The 16,813-nt window shown below is 38.0% G+C and overlaps 1 pseudogene; it reads right to left on the bottom strand.

The window, feature by feature from the left end:
- Positions 1-6,755: 6,755 nt before the first annotated feature.
- LOC102996427 (60S ribosomal protein L19-like) overlaps positions 6,756-16,813 on the bottom strand; it is a 73,910-nt pseudogene continuing 63,852 nt past the window's right edge.

Genomic DNA, 16,813 nt, shown 5'->3' with positions numbered 1-16,813 from the left:
AGTTACCCTTACACTGGAGGCACAGGATGTTCCTTCATCCCAACACAGAAGTACTCCCTAAGAATGGTTCCCAAATCCACTGTTCTCCTAAATTCTTGGTTCTATTTCTGCATTCTTGGTTCTGCTCTCAAAGACACTTTTCTATAGCCCATGTTTAAGTAGTTCTCACGGCCTACTTTCTGTCCAGAGGCAGCTTTTCTTTTTTAAGTGCCTCTGTCCCTAAAGGGCAAGTCCAACTCTTTTTACCAGTTCAGTACCAATATTCTACAATCTAGCAATCCCACACCACCTTCTATTCTTCTTTGAAAATTTGCTTTCTAATCAGACTGTTCCTTCTTCAGTGCCTCTCTAGTTTCCCGTACTAAATCATACAATTAGGAGAAGCAAATGGGCACTTTCACTATCTGTCTAGAGACCTCCTTAGTCAGACCCATATGGGTATTTAGAGCAACATCTATCTTTTAGAATTACAGAAAGCGAATGTTTTGAAAACTGTTCAGCCACATGTGACATAGCTTCCAACAGTGACTTCTCAACATTCCTAGCCTATACCTAAAGTCTCCTTGCCTCCATCTGCCACCTGATCTCAAATATTAAACCCAGTTAGGGTTTTGTTATAGCAGAACTTGTTTTCAGTTCATGTCTGGCAGTTCGTGCTTCCCACCAGCTGGGGCACCTTTGCTCTTTGCCATGTGGCACCTCATCCTACAATCAGTAAAGCCAGCTTCTTTACATGATGGTCTCAGGGAAGCATTCCAAGAGCACAAAGGTAGAAGCTGCACAATGTCACTTCCATCTCTCTCATTCTGCTGCTCAAAGAAAGGCACAGGGTCAGTTTCCATTCAAAGATCAAAGAAACAGACTCCACCTTGATGCAAAGAATGTGAGGCCACATTTCTACCACAACCTTTTATTAGATATTTTTATTCTTAGCAGTCCTCTAGGCTAGGGACTCTATTACCAGGGTATCTCCTGTATTATTTGGCACAGTATTTGTTATTTATCTTTACCTTAATATTTATTCCACAAAATTTAAAGGTCACCATGGTATTACATCTTAGTAAAAGGATAAAAATGACATATCTATGCAAATGTTTAAGATAGCAACATGTTTTTAAAAATTGGAGAAACATGTATAGGTGATTAAGCACTCGTTATGAAAATTACCAGTCTTGCTAATATGCTCAATCTGCTTTCTGCTAACAGAAATGTGGACTATGTGTCCTTGGGAAAAATTTGTTTTTTTTCCTTTTCAAATTTTGTACACCAAATGGAATTGCACTATAAGGAAATTTATAAATCACCTTCAGAAAAGATACATATTGTAAAATAAACCTTCCAAAAAGTGAGAAACTGACTTATAAAGTCTCATTTGCAAATGGATACATTTTTGATTATTACATGAACATTTTTTCAGCCATATTGCTCTTTCCTAAACATTCCTCTAAAAGGGAATTCCATGATGAAAATACTATATAATTAAAGTATGTTTTGCTCCAATAAAGATGTTAAAAAAATGTTTTGTTTCCCTGTAGATTTTTTTTTTTTTTTTTTTTTTTTTTTTTTTTTTTTTTTGAGGCTCTGGACGCGCAGGCCCAGCGGCCATGGCTCACGGGCCCAGCTGCTCCGCGGCATGTGGGATCCTCCCGGACCGTGGCACGAACCCGTGTCCCCTGCATCGGCAGGCGGACTCTCAACCACTGCGCCACCAGGGAAGCCCCCCTGTAGATTTTAATTACTTACTTCAACTAAATTCTTACATACTTATTTTACTTCCATAAAATATGCTTTACTTAAGCATATTTTAAAATAAAGTTGAATACTCATCTGTTTTTCCCCAAGCAAAGTAATCTTTGATATACAAGGGGGAAAATGCATTTCACTGAAGGTCAGATTTTTAATAATTTTTCCTTATACTAACTATGTGACACTGAGGAAATTACCTGACTCTTTGGATTTCTATTTCTTTAGGATAAAAAATACGAACTTCTTTTAGGTCTTATAGCTCCAAGACACCTTGCTCTCTATATTCCTCTTTGCTAATGCAAAATTGAAGGACTCATTAGATGTTTTTTTCACTACCCATCAATTTCATTAACAAGAGCTTTACTACTTAGAAGGGAGACTGTTAGTAGATGATTAAATAAGCCAGATCTTCAGCTTAAATATACATTTCCATGTTGCTCAGCAAAATGATAAACCAGCTAAGAAAGAAACACAGGTTGAGAATGTTTGTCCAATTCATGTATGGCAGCAATTTTATCTTTCAGTTAATAAAGTTAATACCTAGGAGACCTAACAAGAAAAATAGATGACAGGTGTCTGCAAAATGAGGTCAAAGGTCAAATACAAGGAAAAAGAGTTAGAATGAAAGATTACAGTAAACTTACAAATACATTTTTAAAATTATTGAGTTCTCTAGCTTTGTTGTTTTTTTAAAGTATTTATACAAACTACAGTCCTCTGATCATATTGTACCTTCTTCTAGGTTATTCTTTTGAATTCTCTTAAAGATTAAGATATTAGGAAACTTCCAGATTATGGAATTTATAACTATATTTTCCTTACTGAAAGGAACCAATGCTTCTTAGACAAATAATTTCAGGTAGATCATATAATACATAAGAGATGTCCAAGATATCCTGTTTTGACAGAAAACAAAGACTACTGTGTCAAAAGACACAGGAGCCAACCTGCAGACAGGCTCTCACTATCCAAAGATGGACCTGTTTTAGCAAAAAAAAAAAAAAAAAAAAAAAAAAAGATAATAACTATAATATACAGAACTATGTTAAATAAATGAAGTTTTATATGTTTATAATATTTTAAAACACATAGATTATCATTGAAGGTGATTAGAATACCCACTCATCGTTCTGAAAATTGGTAGAGGGAACAACTAAGCATTTATCCTGCTTCTATTTTATGAATTATTTTTAGGGTAAGTAAATAGTACAAGATAGCACAGCCTAATAATCAATGGAGTCTATAGGTAGATCTGGGCTTTTGTAAATCAATATTGTTGCAATAAATAGGACTAAACAGTACATAAAAATGTAAGAACAAGAATTTTATTGAAATCTCTTAGGCAGAATTTTCTGAAATTCTCTTCAGATCAAGAATTTTCCTGATTTTTTCCGGAGTACTACTGTGTTCTTCCCTGCACTTCTCCCAATGGTATAAGAGCTCTGAAGTCCTCTGGTATGCTGCTGCCTTCCTCCGCAGGAGTGCACTGACTGTCTAACCCTGTCATTCCTCAAGGAAGAGCACAGAGAGCCCCATTTTGTTGTAGCCTTATCACATGTCTTATCACAACGTCTCACTCTTTGTGAAGGTAATCTTGAATTTGTTCTCAAACCTCATTTTTGCCAATTTTTCAACCCCAAAACAGTCTTTGTTTTAGCTTAATAAATCTTCATACTAATTTCAAAGCACTTCCATAGAACTTATGGTCATCAATAATGTTATTCTGAACAGTAATATTACTCAGTTGGAATATTATCAGGAAGAGGTCATTTCAGTAGACAGTGTGGATATAGGGCAGAAAGACACCTATTGGAGAGGGGGGAGAGGAAGAAGAAAAAAAGAAACAACAATAGATTTGAGTGGGGTATAAAAATAACTTGATGGAAGTATAAGAAAAAAGGTAGAGGAGTTCAACAGAAAAAGAGAGAAAAGATGAAGAAGAAACATACAGAGAAAACCTACTGAAAAAAGATTTTAAAAACGTATGAAAAAAGAGGAAATGAAGACCAAGGAAGAAGGAATGGAATGGAAAAGAAAAATGACAGATTCAATGGGTTCTGAAGTATGTTAATCAAGTTAAATGCTTATACCTCGTTGTGCTGTCCATTTGATCTGTGGCTATAAAGTAATTTATAACTTGTAATTTATTATCTGTCCTTTGAGAGGTTAATTAGCTTTCCTACAATTAAACACTATTCAGGACTCTTCAGCTGTTCTTATCAAACCTTCAACTGGCTATAAACATATAGCCAAAGCAGTCCTTTGGGAAAGATGATTCAATTGCAAAGTTGTGATTAAAAAACAAAAAAAACACCTATTAAAGCAGTTTTTCTCAAAGGGTAACCCAGCTCTCTAGCATCAGAATCACCTAGGATCCTTAGTAAATGCAGATTCTTGGGTGCTGCCAGAATATACTGAATCAGAATTTCTGAAGGTGGGACCCAGGAAGTTACATTTTACCAAGAATCTTAAGTCTTTTTTATACACTCTAATGCTTCTTCTGCTAGGAGAGATAGAGGCAAGAGGCAGGCCATGTTAATCATCTAAAGTGCTCACTTTTATCACTTATGAGATCAGTCTTTCAGAAGGAGAAAGAGTAAACCAACAGTTATCTGCTAGTCCTGATCATCTCTAGGGCAAGTTCAAGAAAACACCAGTCTGTTATGAGTCAATAACTCTTTTTTCACTTCCTTCCACAACTGGTTGGCCAAAGTAAAAGATGGGTATCTTTAACAGAAAATTAAACAATAAAATTAAAAAACAAACTAATGGCCTGTAATTTTGTGGCATTTCTTTCTCAGGCATTCATTCCTTATCTTTTTTAAATTAATTAATTAATTTATTTATGGCTGCGTTGGGTCTTCGTTGTTGCGCACAGGCCTTCTCTAGTTGCGGCGAGCAGGGGCTACTCTTCGTTGTGGTGTGTGGGCTTCTAATTACAGTGGTTTCTCTTGTCGTCGAGCATGGGCTTTAGGTACACGGGCTTCAGTAGCTGTGGCACACGGGCTCAGTAGTTGTGGAGCACGGGCTTAGTTGCTCAACAGAATGTGGGATCTTCCCGAATCAGGGCTCAAACCCGTGTCCCCTGCATTGGCAGGCAGATTCTTAACCACCGCACCACCAGGGAAATCCCCATTCCTTACCTTACTTCATGTCTTTATTTTACCCAAAGTCGGAGAATAGGAAGATTAAAATAGGAGCATGAGTTTATTTCAAAAGCCTTAGAGAAATTTTGCTTTAGAGTCACAAAGACCAGGGAAACAGACTATCTTATGAAATAAGAGCCCATGGCAACCCATTTTCAAGGCAGATGTACAGCAGGATCCAGTAGGGCCCACATCTGTTATATATGCACTAGACTTCCTCTCTCAAAACCCTCAGCTGTGTAATCAAACACATTTTTGTTGACTTGGGGGTGGGGAGCTAAAATTCATATGGTTCACTTACTGCTTGTTCTTGGAGAGACTCCTGGTAGGAGCAATGTGACAGATCAAACAGCTATAGATTTTCGGAAGACTGGTTGAGTAAGATCTCAATAATTGTTTGGAAACCATATTTTTCTGCATCAAGTATCTTTGAAAAAATGCCCCAGAAAACACCCAACTTACAGAATCCAGATTTGTTGACAAAGCCCAAGGTGATTTCTGTTCCACACAGCTTAGAAAGTCTCAGAGGCTCCATGTAAGATCAAATTGATGCAGTACTGAAGAGATGTGAATGGATCTAGAAATTCTGAATGAGACTGAATTTATCCAATTCCTGACCAGATCTAGAATCCCACTAAACTATAAATAAGGAATGAGCAAAGTACCCCTTAAAGGGTCATTATAGGCTCATTTATTTATTTACCCCAATAAAAACAGGATAGTTAATATCTGTTCTACTACCTCTCATGTGGTTGTGAGATTTAAGATTATTTGTATGAAAATGCTTTTAAAAAGTATGAATTATAATATACATTGGGATCATGTGATAGCATTCCAGGATATTTGTTCCAAGATATTGCATCCATACTAAAATTCCATTCTGAAAATAATTTTTTAAATTAAATTTTTACAAATATATCTGGTAACTATCACTTAGAAATGTGATTATGCACAAGAAACTGGTTACCCTTTGTTAGTTATCTGCTTCTCATTTCCTCTTGCCCTTCACACATCTCATTTACATGCAGCATATCCCCAGCCTTCAACGATGTCCCACTGACTTCTATAATTTATTGCCTCTTGTTATTCATGTTAACAAGAATACAGTAAAATGAGTCTTTCAAACTGTGCATGTGGAAATTTTTGCTATGTTAATTACTGTGCTGACAATATATGGAAAGCATAAATATTGCTCCCATTTTCTACTTTCATTCTTCAACCTCCTTATAGTTCCTTTTTTTAGCATCAAGAATGAATTCAAGAGGTACCTAAAAAGATGAGGTGAAAAACAACTTTAACAGCTCATATAGGATTTTTCTCACCTAGATTTCCATATAGTAAACTGTGTTATGGACTTGAGAGCATGATAATAGCTAGCATGTATTTTTATTTTATAATTTTGTTATTCCTTATGACCCCATGTAGTAGATAACCATTATTATTCCTGTATTATGTATGCCTAAACTGCAGAACATACAGGTTAAGTAAATGACACAGGCCCTGCAGCCAGTAAATGCCAAGCCTAGGTTCGAACCCAGCTTATTTGAATCCATGGCTGAGTTAGTTCAAGAGCTCCCAGAAGCACACACCAAAAGAAGATTAAAAGTGCAAAGATTTTATATAGGGAAATGCCTATGGAGGAATGGAGAAAAAGTCAGGAAAGGATGGGAGAGATGTCAGACCACTATACAGGTCACTCACTACAGAAGTAGAGAAGAGAGGAAATGGGTTACATGGAAGTGACTTAGACACAGGACAGTCCAAGGAAGGTTTGCCAGGGCTGTCAAGGTCCTCAGGCCAAAGTTGCCATCAGAGGAGCCCGTGTCTCCTAAGACTGGGCCTCCCTTTGTCTCCCTGCTGCGCTCAGTCATTGACCAGAAGCAGCCAGTGGGAAGTGTTCATCAAAGCAAGCACAGCTCTGGGTTTCAGATCACAGCATCTGCAGCCGTGGTCGCAGGCCTGTAGCTGCAGGTCTGCATGGCGCATGCTCAGGACCACCAACATGTCCTTAAACACTGGGCTATACTGTCCACTAGTCTAAAGCAAAGGGGAAAGGTAGAAGAAAAACCAGAAAGAGCAGTCCTGCAGTTAAGTTCTAAGACTGAGTGTAGTAAAGAGGATGTAGTATGGTAGTAAATTCAGTATAAAACAGATTCTATAAATCCTTGCACATTTTTCCCAGTGAGAATTGGGATTCTAGGAGACTTCTCTTTGTAAGTCCACATAATTTATGAACAAAGGTAATATACAGTTGCTTGGATATATCTCAGACAGATCTGAAACGTGGACTCACAAGGGTTTGACACACCTAAAAACTCTTCCTGGGAACCTGCCCACTAGGCCCTCAGGACAGTGCCAGGGACGCCCACAGTTACTGTATCTAGTAAGCAGTCAGGCACAGAGCCAGAGGCTCCCAAGCAGCTGGGAAATGTAAGAAGGGTTTAAAAACCGGTAAAGGCAAATGGGTGTTGAAAAACCTGTTGGGATCTTCACCCCATCAGATGGTAATACCTATACCGGACAGTCTCTTGGGGCTTTGGAAGCCAGGAGAAGCTTGTTCCTCTAACAGGAAGATTGTTCTCCCATCTTTTGCATTTCACAACTATCTAAAAATAGTAAGCTGTATTCTTTGTGTACATATACAAATATTATATCTTTTAAATCAGTCTACAGGCATTTTCTGGTCAACTACTTTCACCATGTGACACTTGAACTGTGAATGCTTATATGTATTTACCAGTTTAATTGAGATAAGAAAATTCAGAGGTTACACAAGAAATGTCCATGTAGTTAGATACTTCAGAAGCCCCCATTTTCTTCTACCTGGCTTACTGTAACATTTACCAGTTATTCCTATGATGAACCTAGAGCAGCAACGTACCATGAAAACTAAAAGCACAAGTGTTTGAATTTCAAGTTTTTTGATCACTTGTGTGACTAGGGAAGTCACAAAAATCTGACACTCAATTTCCTAGTATATGAATTGCAAACAAGATGGTTCTTCCAGTTACCGGTTTAACGTCTCTCAGCTCGAAATTTACTTTTTATTGCCTGTTTCTGGACCCTAATTATTTCTCCTTTGCCGGTAGGCACGGTTAAACTTTAACAATAGAGGCGCAAGAGGTACACTAGAGATGGGAGGGGTTTCTCGTCCTGGTTCGGCTGTGCCTCTCCCCGCAGGTTCCTGCAGCACACACGGCTTGGATGCTCAGTTCCTGCTTTGCGTGGCAGCCTGATAGCACATTTTTTGGCAAGCAGCACTCCGCATCTCTCCATGGTCAGCTTCCTCGGGCACTCACTCGAGCAGCTGTGCAGGGATTGCCATCATCCGCACTTCCCCGTGAACAGCTTTCCCCTTGGCTTTACCTGGAGTTCTGTAGCTCAGCCCTTCCCTACACAGCTTCAGCATTACCCAAAAGAAGGGTTCTCAGTGAGTCCCTGCTCACGACACCTCAACCAACTTTGCCATCCGTTGTGCCATGGCGCGCCCTTTCCAACAACGATTGGATCTCAGTCCCTTGGGAAGAAATCATCCAAGTTTGTCTCTCTCTTGGATGCTGGGTGTCAGCCCCAGCTAGGAGTAGAGGTTTCTTCCTATATTTGCTATTCTAAAATTCTTTAGTTTTCTTTTGCCCTTACTAGCCAACCCCATATTATAGTCAGTAACTCTTTGTATTTAACTTTCCCTGTTTAAACTACTGTGTGATTTCTGTCTAATTGGAACTTCATTAATACTACAGTATAAACCATTGCCATAGGAGTGTTAATTGAAATGAAAGATGTAAATCATAAAGCACAGTAACCTGCTAATGGCAAAAGTGCTTAGTACATTGTAAATGTTAACATTATTAATGGAATTTAATCCTGTCAATAATTCCTAATCAGCCAAATTGGAGAACCCACCATTCAGCAAACATACTTGCATTTCTTTTCTTTCTTTTTTTTTTTTTTTTTGTGGTATGCGGGCCTCTCACTGTTGTGGCCTCTCCCACAGGCTCCGGACGCGCAGGCTCAGCGGCCATGGCTCACGGGCCCAGCCGCTCCACGGCACGTGGGATCTTCCCGGGCCTCTCACTGTTGGGGCCTCTCCCGTTGCGGAGCACAGGCTCCGGACGCGCAGGCTCAGCGGCCATGGCTCACGGGCCCAGCCGCTCCGCGGCACGTGGGATCTTCCCGGACCGGGGCACGAACCCGTATCCCCTGCATCGGCAGGCGGATTCTCAACCACTGCGCCACCAGGGAAGCCCCAGGGAAGCCCCAGGGAAGCCCCTTGTGTTTCTTATCTCTATGTCTTTGCTTATGCTGATACCTCTGCTTAGATTGCCTTTGAACCAATCCTTCAAGATTCAGAACCACTGGGAAAACAATAGAATTCTAGCCTACGGTTATTCAGCCCAAGCACAAGGGAAACTTGATTCCAGAGCAAATGCTTTTGGTGACAAAAAATTCATCTCAATCCAACACACATTGTTTTAGCATTTTCTGTATGCTAAGCATTATGCTCTTCAAAACAGATACCAAAGACTAAGATAGCTTTCTGCCCTCAAGTCACTTACATCCCATTAGTATATATAGAATTGATGACAAAGAGCTATAATTCCAATTGGGTTACAAATTAATTTACACGGCACTTAAATGCATGCAGAAGATGTATCTTCTTTTATCTATTACTGATCCTACTTTCTAAGTAGTAGGATAAACACAAATATTAAATTTGCCCAACAACACACCCTCTCACTATGTACAAAAATAAACTCGAAATGGCTTAAAGACTTAAACATAAGACATGACACTATAAAACTCCTAGAAGAGATCATAGGCAAAACATTCTCTGACATAAATCGGACCAATGTTTTCTTAGGTCAGTCTCCCAAGGCAATAAAATAAAAACAAAAATAAACAAATGGGACCTAATCAAAGTTAAAAGCTTTTGCACAGCAAAGGAAACCATGAGCAAAACAAAAAGACAACCCACAGGATGGGAGAAAATATTTGCAAACAATACAACCGACAAGGGCTTAATTTCTAAAATATACAAACAGCTCATATAACTAAACAACAAAAAACCAAACAACCCAATCCAAAAACGGGCAGAAGACCAGAAGAGACATTTCTCCAAGAAGAAATACCGATGACCAATAGGCACATAAAAAGATGCTCATCATCGCTAATTATTAGAGAAATGCAACTCAAAACTACAATAAGGTACAACCTCACACCATGTCAGAATGGTCCTCATTAAAAAGTCTACAAATAAATTCTGGAGAGGGTGTAGAGAAAAGGGGACCCTCCTACACTGTTGGTGGGGGGAATGTAAGTCAGTGCAGCCACTGTGGAAAACAGTATGGAGGTTCCTCAGAAAACTAAAAATGGAATTACCATATGATCCAGCAATTCCACTCCTGGGCATATATTCAGAAAAAACTATAATTCAAAAATACACATGCACCACTATGTTCATAGCAGCACTATTCACAACAGCCAAGACATGGAAACAATTTAAATGTCAATCGACAGATGAATGGATAAAGAAGATGTGGTACCTATACACAATGGAATACTATTCAGCCATTAAAAAGAACCATATAATGCCATTTGCAGCAACATGGATGCAACTAGAGATTACCGAACTAAGTCAGAAAGAGAAAGACAAATACCATATGATATCACTTATATGTGGAATCTAAAATATGACACAAAATGAACCTATGTATAAACAGAAACAGAATCGTGGACATAGAGAACAGAATGGTGGTTGCTAAGGGAGGGGGGGTGGAGGAGGGATGAAGTGGGAGGTTGAGGATAGCAGATGTAAGCTTTCATATATAGAATGGATAAACAAAAAGGTCCTAGTGTACAGCACAGAGAACTATATTCAATGTCCTATGATATACCACAATGGAAAATAGTATTTTAAAAAGAATGTGTATATATGTATAACTGAATCACTTTGCTGTACAGCAGAAATTAACACAACATTGTAAAGCAACTATACTTCAATTTTTAAAGAAATTATAAACTTTCCCAGCATAGTAAAATGTTTCTAACAGTCTCTTTTAATATGCAGCCTCTTGTGTGTCTAAATAATACTCCTCATTCTATAATCACTCTACTCCGAGGTGTCTAGGTTTGCTAAAGATAGTTTATTTGACTTCACAGCATCAGCAGAAAGAAAACATCCTTGCCTTGTGCTGGCTGGGGTTTCTGAGGCATCACTGCCTGAGTTCCCATCCTTGAGCAACAGGATGCTTCCTGCTACTCAATGTCTGCCTGGAGTAGCTCGTGATTTTTTTACTCTGTCAACCGGGTTGGGCCTCGGTGAGACCTTACATCTGACTTACTGAGCCTCACCTTGGGACTCTTGCTGGCACTGTAAACATACTGCGATTCTCTTCTCTGTTTGGCACCATGGGGTCCTAGACTTGGTCTATGAGACAGCCTGTGCTGTGGGCACATCTTGGCTCTGATCCACAGCATATACACAGAGGCTCAGTTACCTTCAGTATCCCCCCTGATGTGGGACAAGGAGGAGATGCTGGTGCCTCATAACCAAAGAGAACCCAGGGTAACTCATGAATGCTGGCTAGGTCATTATTGACTACAGCAGTCTGTTCTCTACAGGACCGCTGGGGCCTATTCCAGACCACAGCGTGCTACCAGTTGTCCTTGCAAGAGTCCCAAATGGGAAGAGGAGACAAAGTGGCTCCCACTTCGGTGTCCTGCTCTGACACCTGAAGTACCTTCTGTTGTAGGATTTTACTAGGACTCACACATCTCAACCAAATATCTCTTACCTCTGCTCCCTTTTGTCCACCTAATTCCCTGGGGGCAGGAGAAGCAGACTTTCCTACTTCTTCTTCTTTAACAGTGATTTCATCTATATTGTATTTTTCCTTTCTCAGCTCGTTTCACATGGAAAAGCCTATGGCAGCAGAGAAACTGGCTTCTTAATAAAGACATTTTAAAAGTTTGACCTATTACATCCCTTTCGTTTTTCAAGATAGTTCAATTATACAATTCCCTTCACAATATTCCCTGAAAACTATAAAAATTCTTGATGCTCCTTGTTCTCCTGAAAGAGGGAGATGTCATAAATGGCATCCAAATACTCTTTTCCTTCCTGAGGGCCTATCTCTTTGGTTCATCCACAGTCCAACATCTGGCACTAACTCATGATACTGCTCTGACTTTGTGTGTTGGCATGTGCAGAAGACATTTAACATGACTTTTGAGCCAGAAATTGATTTCGCAACCTGTGTTCCCCTCTTAATGTTCTGCTAGCAGCAGCATCTTCATTTCTCTGTCGGGACTACATGTACCGGTAGAAAATAGCTTGGACACAGGATCTAAAAGAAATGTGTAGTTAAATAGTTAATAGTGTGGTTAATAGTTAAAAATACTGTAGCCCCACTTCAGAGATGTACAAATAAAGTGGTACTTGACTCCAACACAATCCCCAGGAGAAGTCTCACCAAACTGCAAAAGGATGTGATCTAAAAGAACTCTGAAAGATCAAAAGGAGGTATTGAATTAACTTGGGAGGAAGGGGGACTGTCCTGAACTCATGTCTTGGTTATCTCTGTATTCCTCATAACACCTCACAGAGCTCCTCTTGTAGCAACAGTAAGTATTTCTTGAACTGAACTTAATGGAATTGATATGTCATGCTCAGTTTCATACTGAATAGGTAGAAATTGAAATCATTCACATTTCCCTTGGTGATATAAAAGCATCTGCCTCTGCAAAAAAACCTCATGAAATTTCAGGCAGAATGTGAAGTGTTTTGGAAAGCTGGGCTTATTTCTATTTCTACTAAAAACGAACGCACTTAAATCTAAAAGGTCTAAGTGGCTGCCACTATGTTTGGTTTCTACACCCCATTTCATAAACATTTGCATGAACAATTGCTTTTGTTTGCTTTCTGTTGAAGGGTGTCTGCGTTATTTCTCTGATTGGAAAAAGGGAAGAGAAGACATTGTTGCACGTACAGTTCAAAACAGCCTTCTTCCCTGACTGATTCTGTAGTCAAAACAAGCATATCGCTGCAGGTGGGTGTGAATCTGAAACTCAGCTTAATGGAGAGAAATCAATGATTCACTTTAAGGAAAAATAACTAGCTTTAGACAAAAAAGTAAAATTCAGGACAATAAATGAAAGCAGTATATATCATGTTCTGAAATTGTTTCAGTGACTCAACGAAGAGCTGAGAAATTCAACACTGTTTCAGTCTTGCCTTTTTTTTTTTTTTAAGAGTTATGGACACATTTATAAAGTCATCTACACTTTCATCTAAGTTTCCTTTGTCTGATGCAGTGTTGTAAACTTAGCAGAAAAGTGAAATACCCTTAGAAAAGCAATTTATTCAAAATTCTGTCATACTGATCAGAACAGACTGTCTATATGGGAACCCAATAAGCAGGATTTAAATATATCAGTTACACACCACAGAGATAGACTGAGCTGATTAGAGAGATCCTAAAATGGTCTTTGGAATAATTTAATTCACATATTCAGGTACAATTTTGAAATACATGAAAAGAAGTAAGTAGAACCATGTGTTTACTTTGGCGTAGACTGCAATCATGTCTGGCAATAAGTGCAGAAGCACACACTGGTTTTCACAGTGTGAAGAATATATTACAAATGGTATGAATTAGGTGTAAGAGAAGACAATATAGATGTGTCTCTTCATTTGGACTATCTTGAGTATGACAGTGCTGTAACTGGCAAAAATCCAAAATTAGGCAGAATTTCTTGATGAGGCTAAGGACAAAGGGGCACTCGTACATTGCTGGAGGGGATGCAAAATGATACAACCCTTATGGAAGGGAACTAGCCAATATCTAGCAAATCCATAAATGCTCTAACCATCAGTATAGCAATCTCTCTCCTAGAAAACCACCCTAGGATACCATGGAAAAAATTAAAACGATATACTCAAGTGTCTGTCAGTTAGACCATTATAGTTTACAATAACAAAAGACTGGAAATAACCATTAATAGAACTTGAAAAAAGTATTTCATATCCATACAATGAAATATACAGTTCTGTAAAAGTAGTAAATAATAACTAGTATGTATAGCTATGGAGTGATCCCCAGTATATGTTCCTAAGTGAAAAAGCAATGAGAGAAAGTTTTCTGTCATTTATCAAAAACTAGTATTGTTATAACTCCACCAGTACTATCATTTTAAAATGAAAAACTAACTCATAAATATTTTAAAATCCATAAATTTAGAATAATTTTTTAAAAGAACCTCACTGATCACATATGGTAGATATTATAAAATTAACTCAGTATTTTTGAAAACTGGATAAAGGAAAAATATTAAGCATTAATCTGGGTTTTGTATATGAACTGTACCTCAGAGTAACAAAATAGCTGGTAACAGAAATTTTCTCTTCATAAAGACGTTGTAGCTAATAAGTAAATAAAGATGAGTAGAATTAGAATACCATGATTTTGTAACCCTTGATGATATAATAATTTATATCTAGGAAAAGAGAAAAACCACACACTGGGTCCTTCTTCATATAAATATTCAATATAACCTATGAAGAAATCTTTAAAAATAAAGACCTCTACCTGATCAAACCTTCAAGCCTTGACCAACCACTTTATAGAACATAGAGAGACAGCATAATGTCTTAACACAAGAGGGATGCAATCAGACTGTGGAAAATTCTACCAAACAATCCTGTTATTTCAAGAACTGAATTGCAAAAATAAATAACATTTTTAAAAGGAGAAGGAAGAGAGCTTTAGGTTAAAATAGAAAAATTACATGAACCAATTTCAGGGCATTGGCCTTATTTCAATCATAATTCAAATGAAGTGAAAAAAATGAGGCAGCAGAATTAGAGCCCTGTATATTTACTAATATTAAGAAATTATAGTTTTTAAATGTGATGGTAGTATTGTTGGTAATTTCATTAATAATTTTTGACTTTTAGATCTAAGTAATATGAGTATTTTCTTTGAAATAAAACGGGGTGAGAGACCGTGGGAAGGAAGGTAGATAAATAATATTGGCCAAGAGTTGATAATTGTTTAAACTGAGCGATGGGCACATCAGAGCCCATTATACTAGTATGTCTAGTTTTGTATGTGTTTGAAAATTTAATAAGAGAAAAATTAATGTTGATATAAATGATTAACTCTGTGATCTGGACAAGTTAACAGTCCAGAACTTCCCTGAACAGCACCTGTAAGAGGAGGTATCGTTTTCACAGGGTGGTTATTTAGTAGGTAAACAGTTAATTCTGACTCTCTTTACACCTTAACAAGAGTCCACTAAACCCTTTGGCATCTGACATAAAACGATATACTTCTGCAGGTTAAGTAAAATGTCAACATTACCTGTTATATTAATAGAAAAACAAAAGCATGGAAACTTAAGCACATTTGTTGTGGTCACTTATGACAAGAGTCAACATTAAATCTCAAATCCAAGTATAATTTTATAATAAAAATTTTAAACATCACAGTTTACTTTAAAATTACCTAAACTTCAGAGTTTTTCTCTACTTCATGTAAAAACAAAGACAAGAAATAAGCACCATGGGTAGTAATAGATTCACTTGATTCATTTAAGCGATATTATTTTACAAAGTACATACTTGTACCTCTGAGATTTACCTGAGAGTTATTATACACACTAAAGCTGTATATGAAGCACAACATTTTTTAAGCTTTACTCCTATACGAGAAAAGGTACTGAATGCATCTTTAAAAACAACATGCATTTTAAAGTTAGTTCACTATACCAACTCTGGAGAAGGATAACCCTGGTTCCTATTTAAAGGGATTGGAACTGTCAGAAATAAACTTTTTTAGGGGCATGGGGACAACAGCAAGGCAGGTTGTGGTTCACCTTGTGACATTTTCACAGTGGCTCATCATAATTACAGATGTAAAAGGTGCTTGGTCAGTTAATTCCATACATTGCTGGCAGAAATGCAAAAACAATTCTTCCTGTCCCTCCCTCAAATGACCTGAGGCAGCATGATATTCTGTATCTTCCATCTATCGTTTGGATAGACAGTCACAAATTTTGTTTCAAATGAATATCTTTCTAATTTCCTACAAGCCACACACACACCCTACTCCATCCTCCAAGAAAAAAAAGAATCACCCTTCCAAGATTTTTTTTTAAGATAATAGAAAATAATAATAGCCAAAAAAATGATGCTTATTCCATTTGTACTGCTGAAACTACTTGGGAAATGGGCCATGTAGCAGTAATGGCATTTTGGTTTGCTACTTGTAGGAGAATCTGAATTTTTGAGAATTCTTTGTTTTTCCCTCTTTGCACTCTTCACATAGGTCTCTACCATAGAAAGCAGTTGCTTTAGGTTTCCTAGTTTAGGAGAGAAATGGGACAGGATATTTTTAGGAAGATTTGTCACCCTATGGGAAAAAACAAGAGTAAGAAGCAGATAGTAGATCTGAGCTGGGCAGGACAGGAGTCAAATTAAAAGTTGGAGTGTAACCAACTATACCCCAAATTTGCTGATTCTAATTTCCAGACAAGTAAGAAGCAATACCTTGTTGAAGTCCATCTAAGGCTAGAGCACTAAGCCAGTAACTAGACTGGGTGCAGAGGCAACTATGAGTGACATATCCAGTGACCTTTTTGCCTAAAACAGCTGGCAATGAGGAAGAGTTGTTACAGTTGTGAAGCCAGGTCTATTATGGATTTTTTTTTCCAGTTTTCCTTATTCCCAGTCTCAAGTTGAAAATGTAGTTCTTACCATAAAGAATGGAAAGAAGGAAGAATGGCAAGGAAGGAAGGAAGGAAGGAGGGAAGGGAGGGAGGGAGGGAGGGAGGGAGGGAGGAAAAAAGGAAAAAAAAAACTGTAGAGAAATGTTAATGAATATAGACACAGTCTTTATGGGATAAGTATGGAAACAAAGGCA

This window comes from Physeter macrocephalus, chromosome 8, assembly GCF_002837175.3.
Source record: "Physeter macrocephalus isolate SW-GA chromosome 8, ASM283717v5, whole genome shotgun sequence".
NCBI classification, from domain to species: Eukaryota; Metazoa; Chordata; class Mammalia; order Artiodactyla; family Physeteridae; genus Physeter; species Physeter macrocephalus.
The sequence above is the reverse complement of the archived record's forward strand: the minus strand, read 5'-3'. Positions and strand labels throughout refer to the sequence as shown.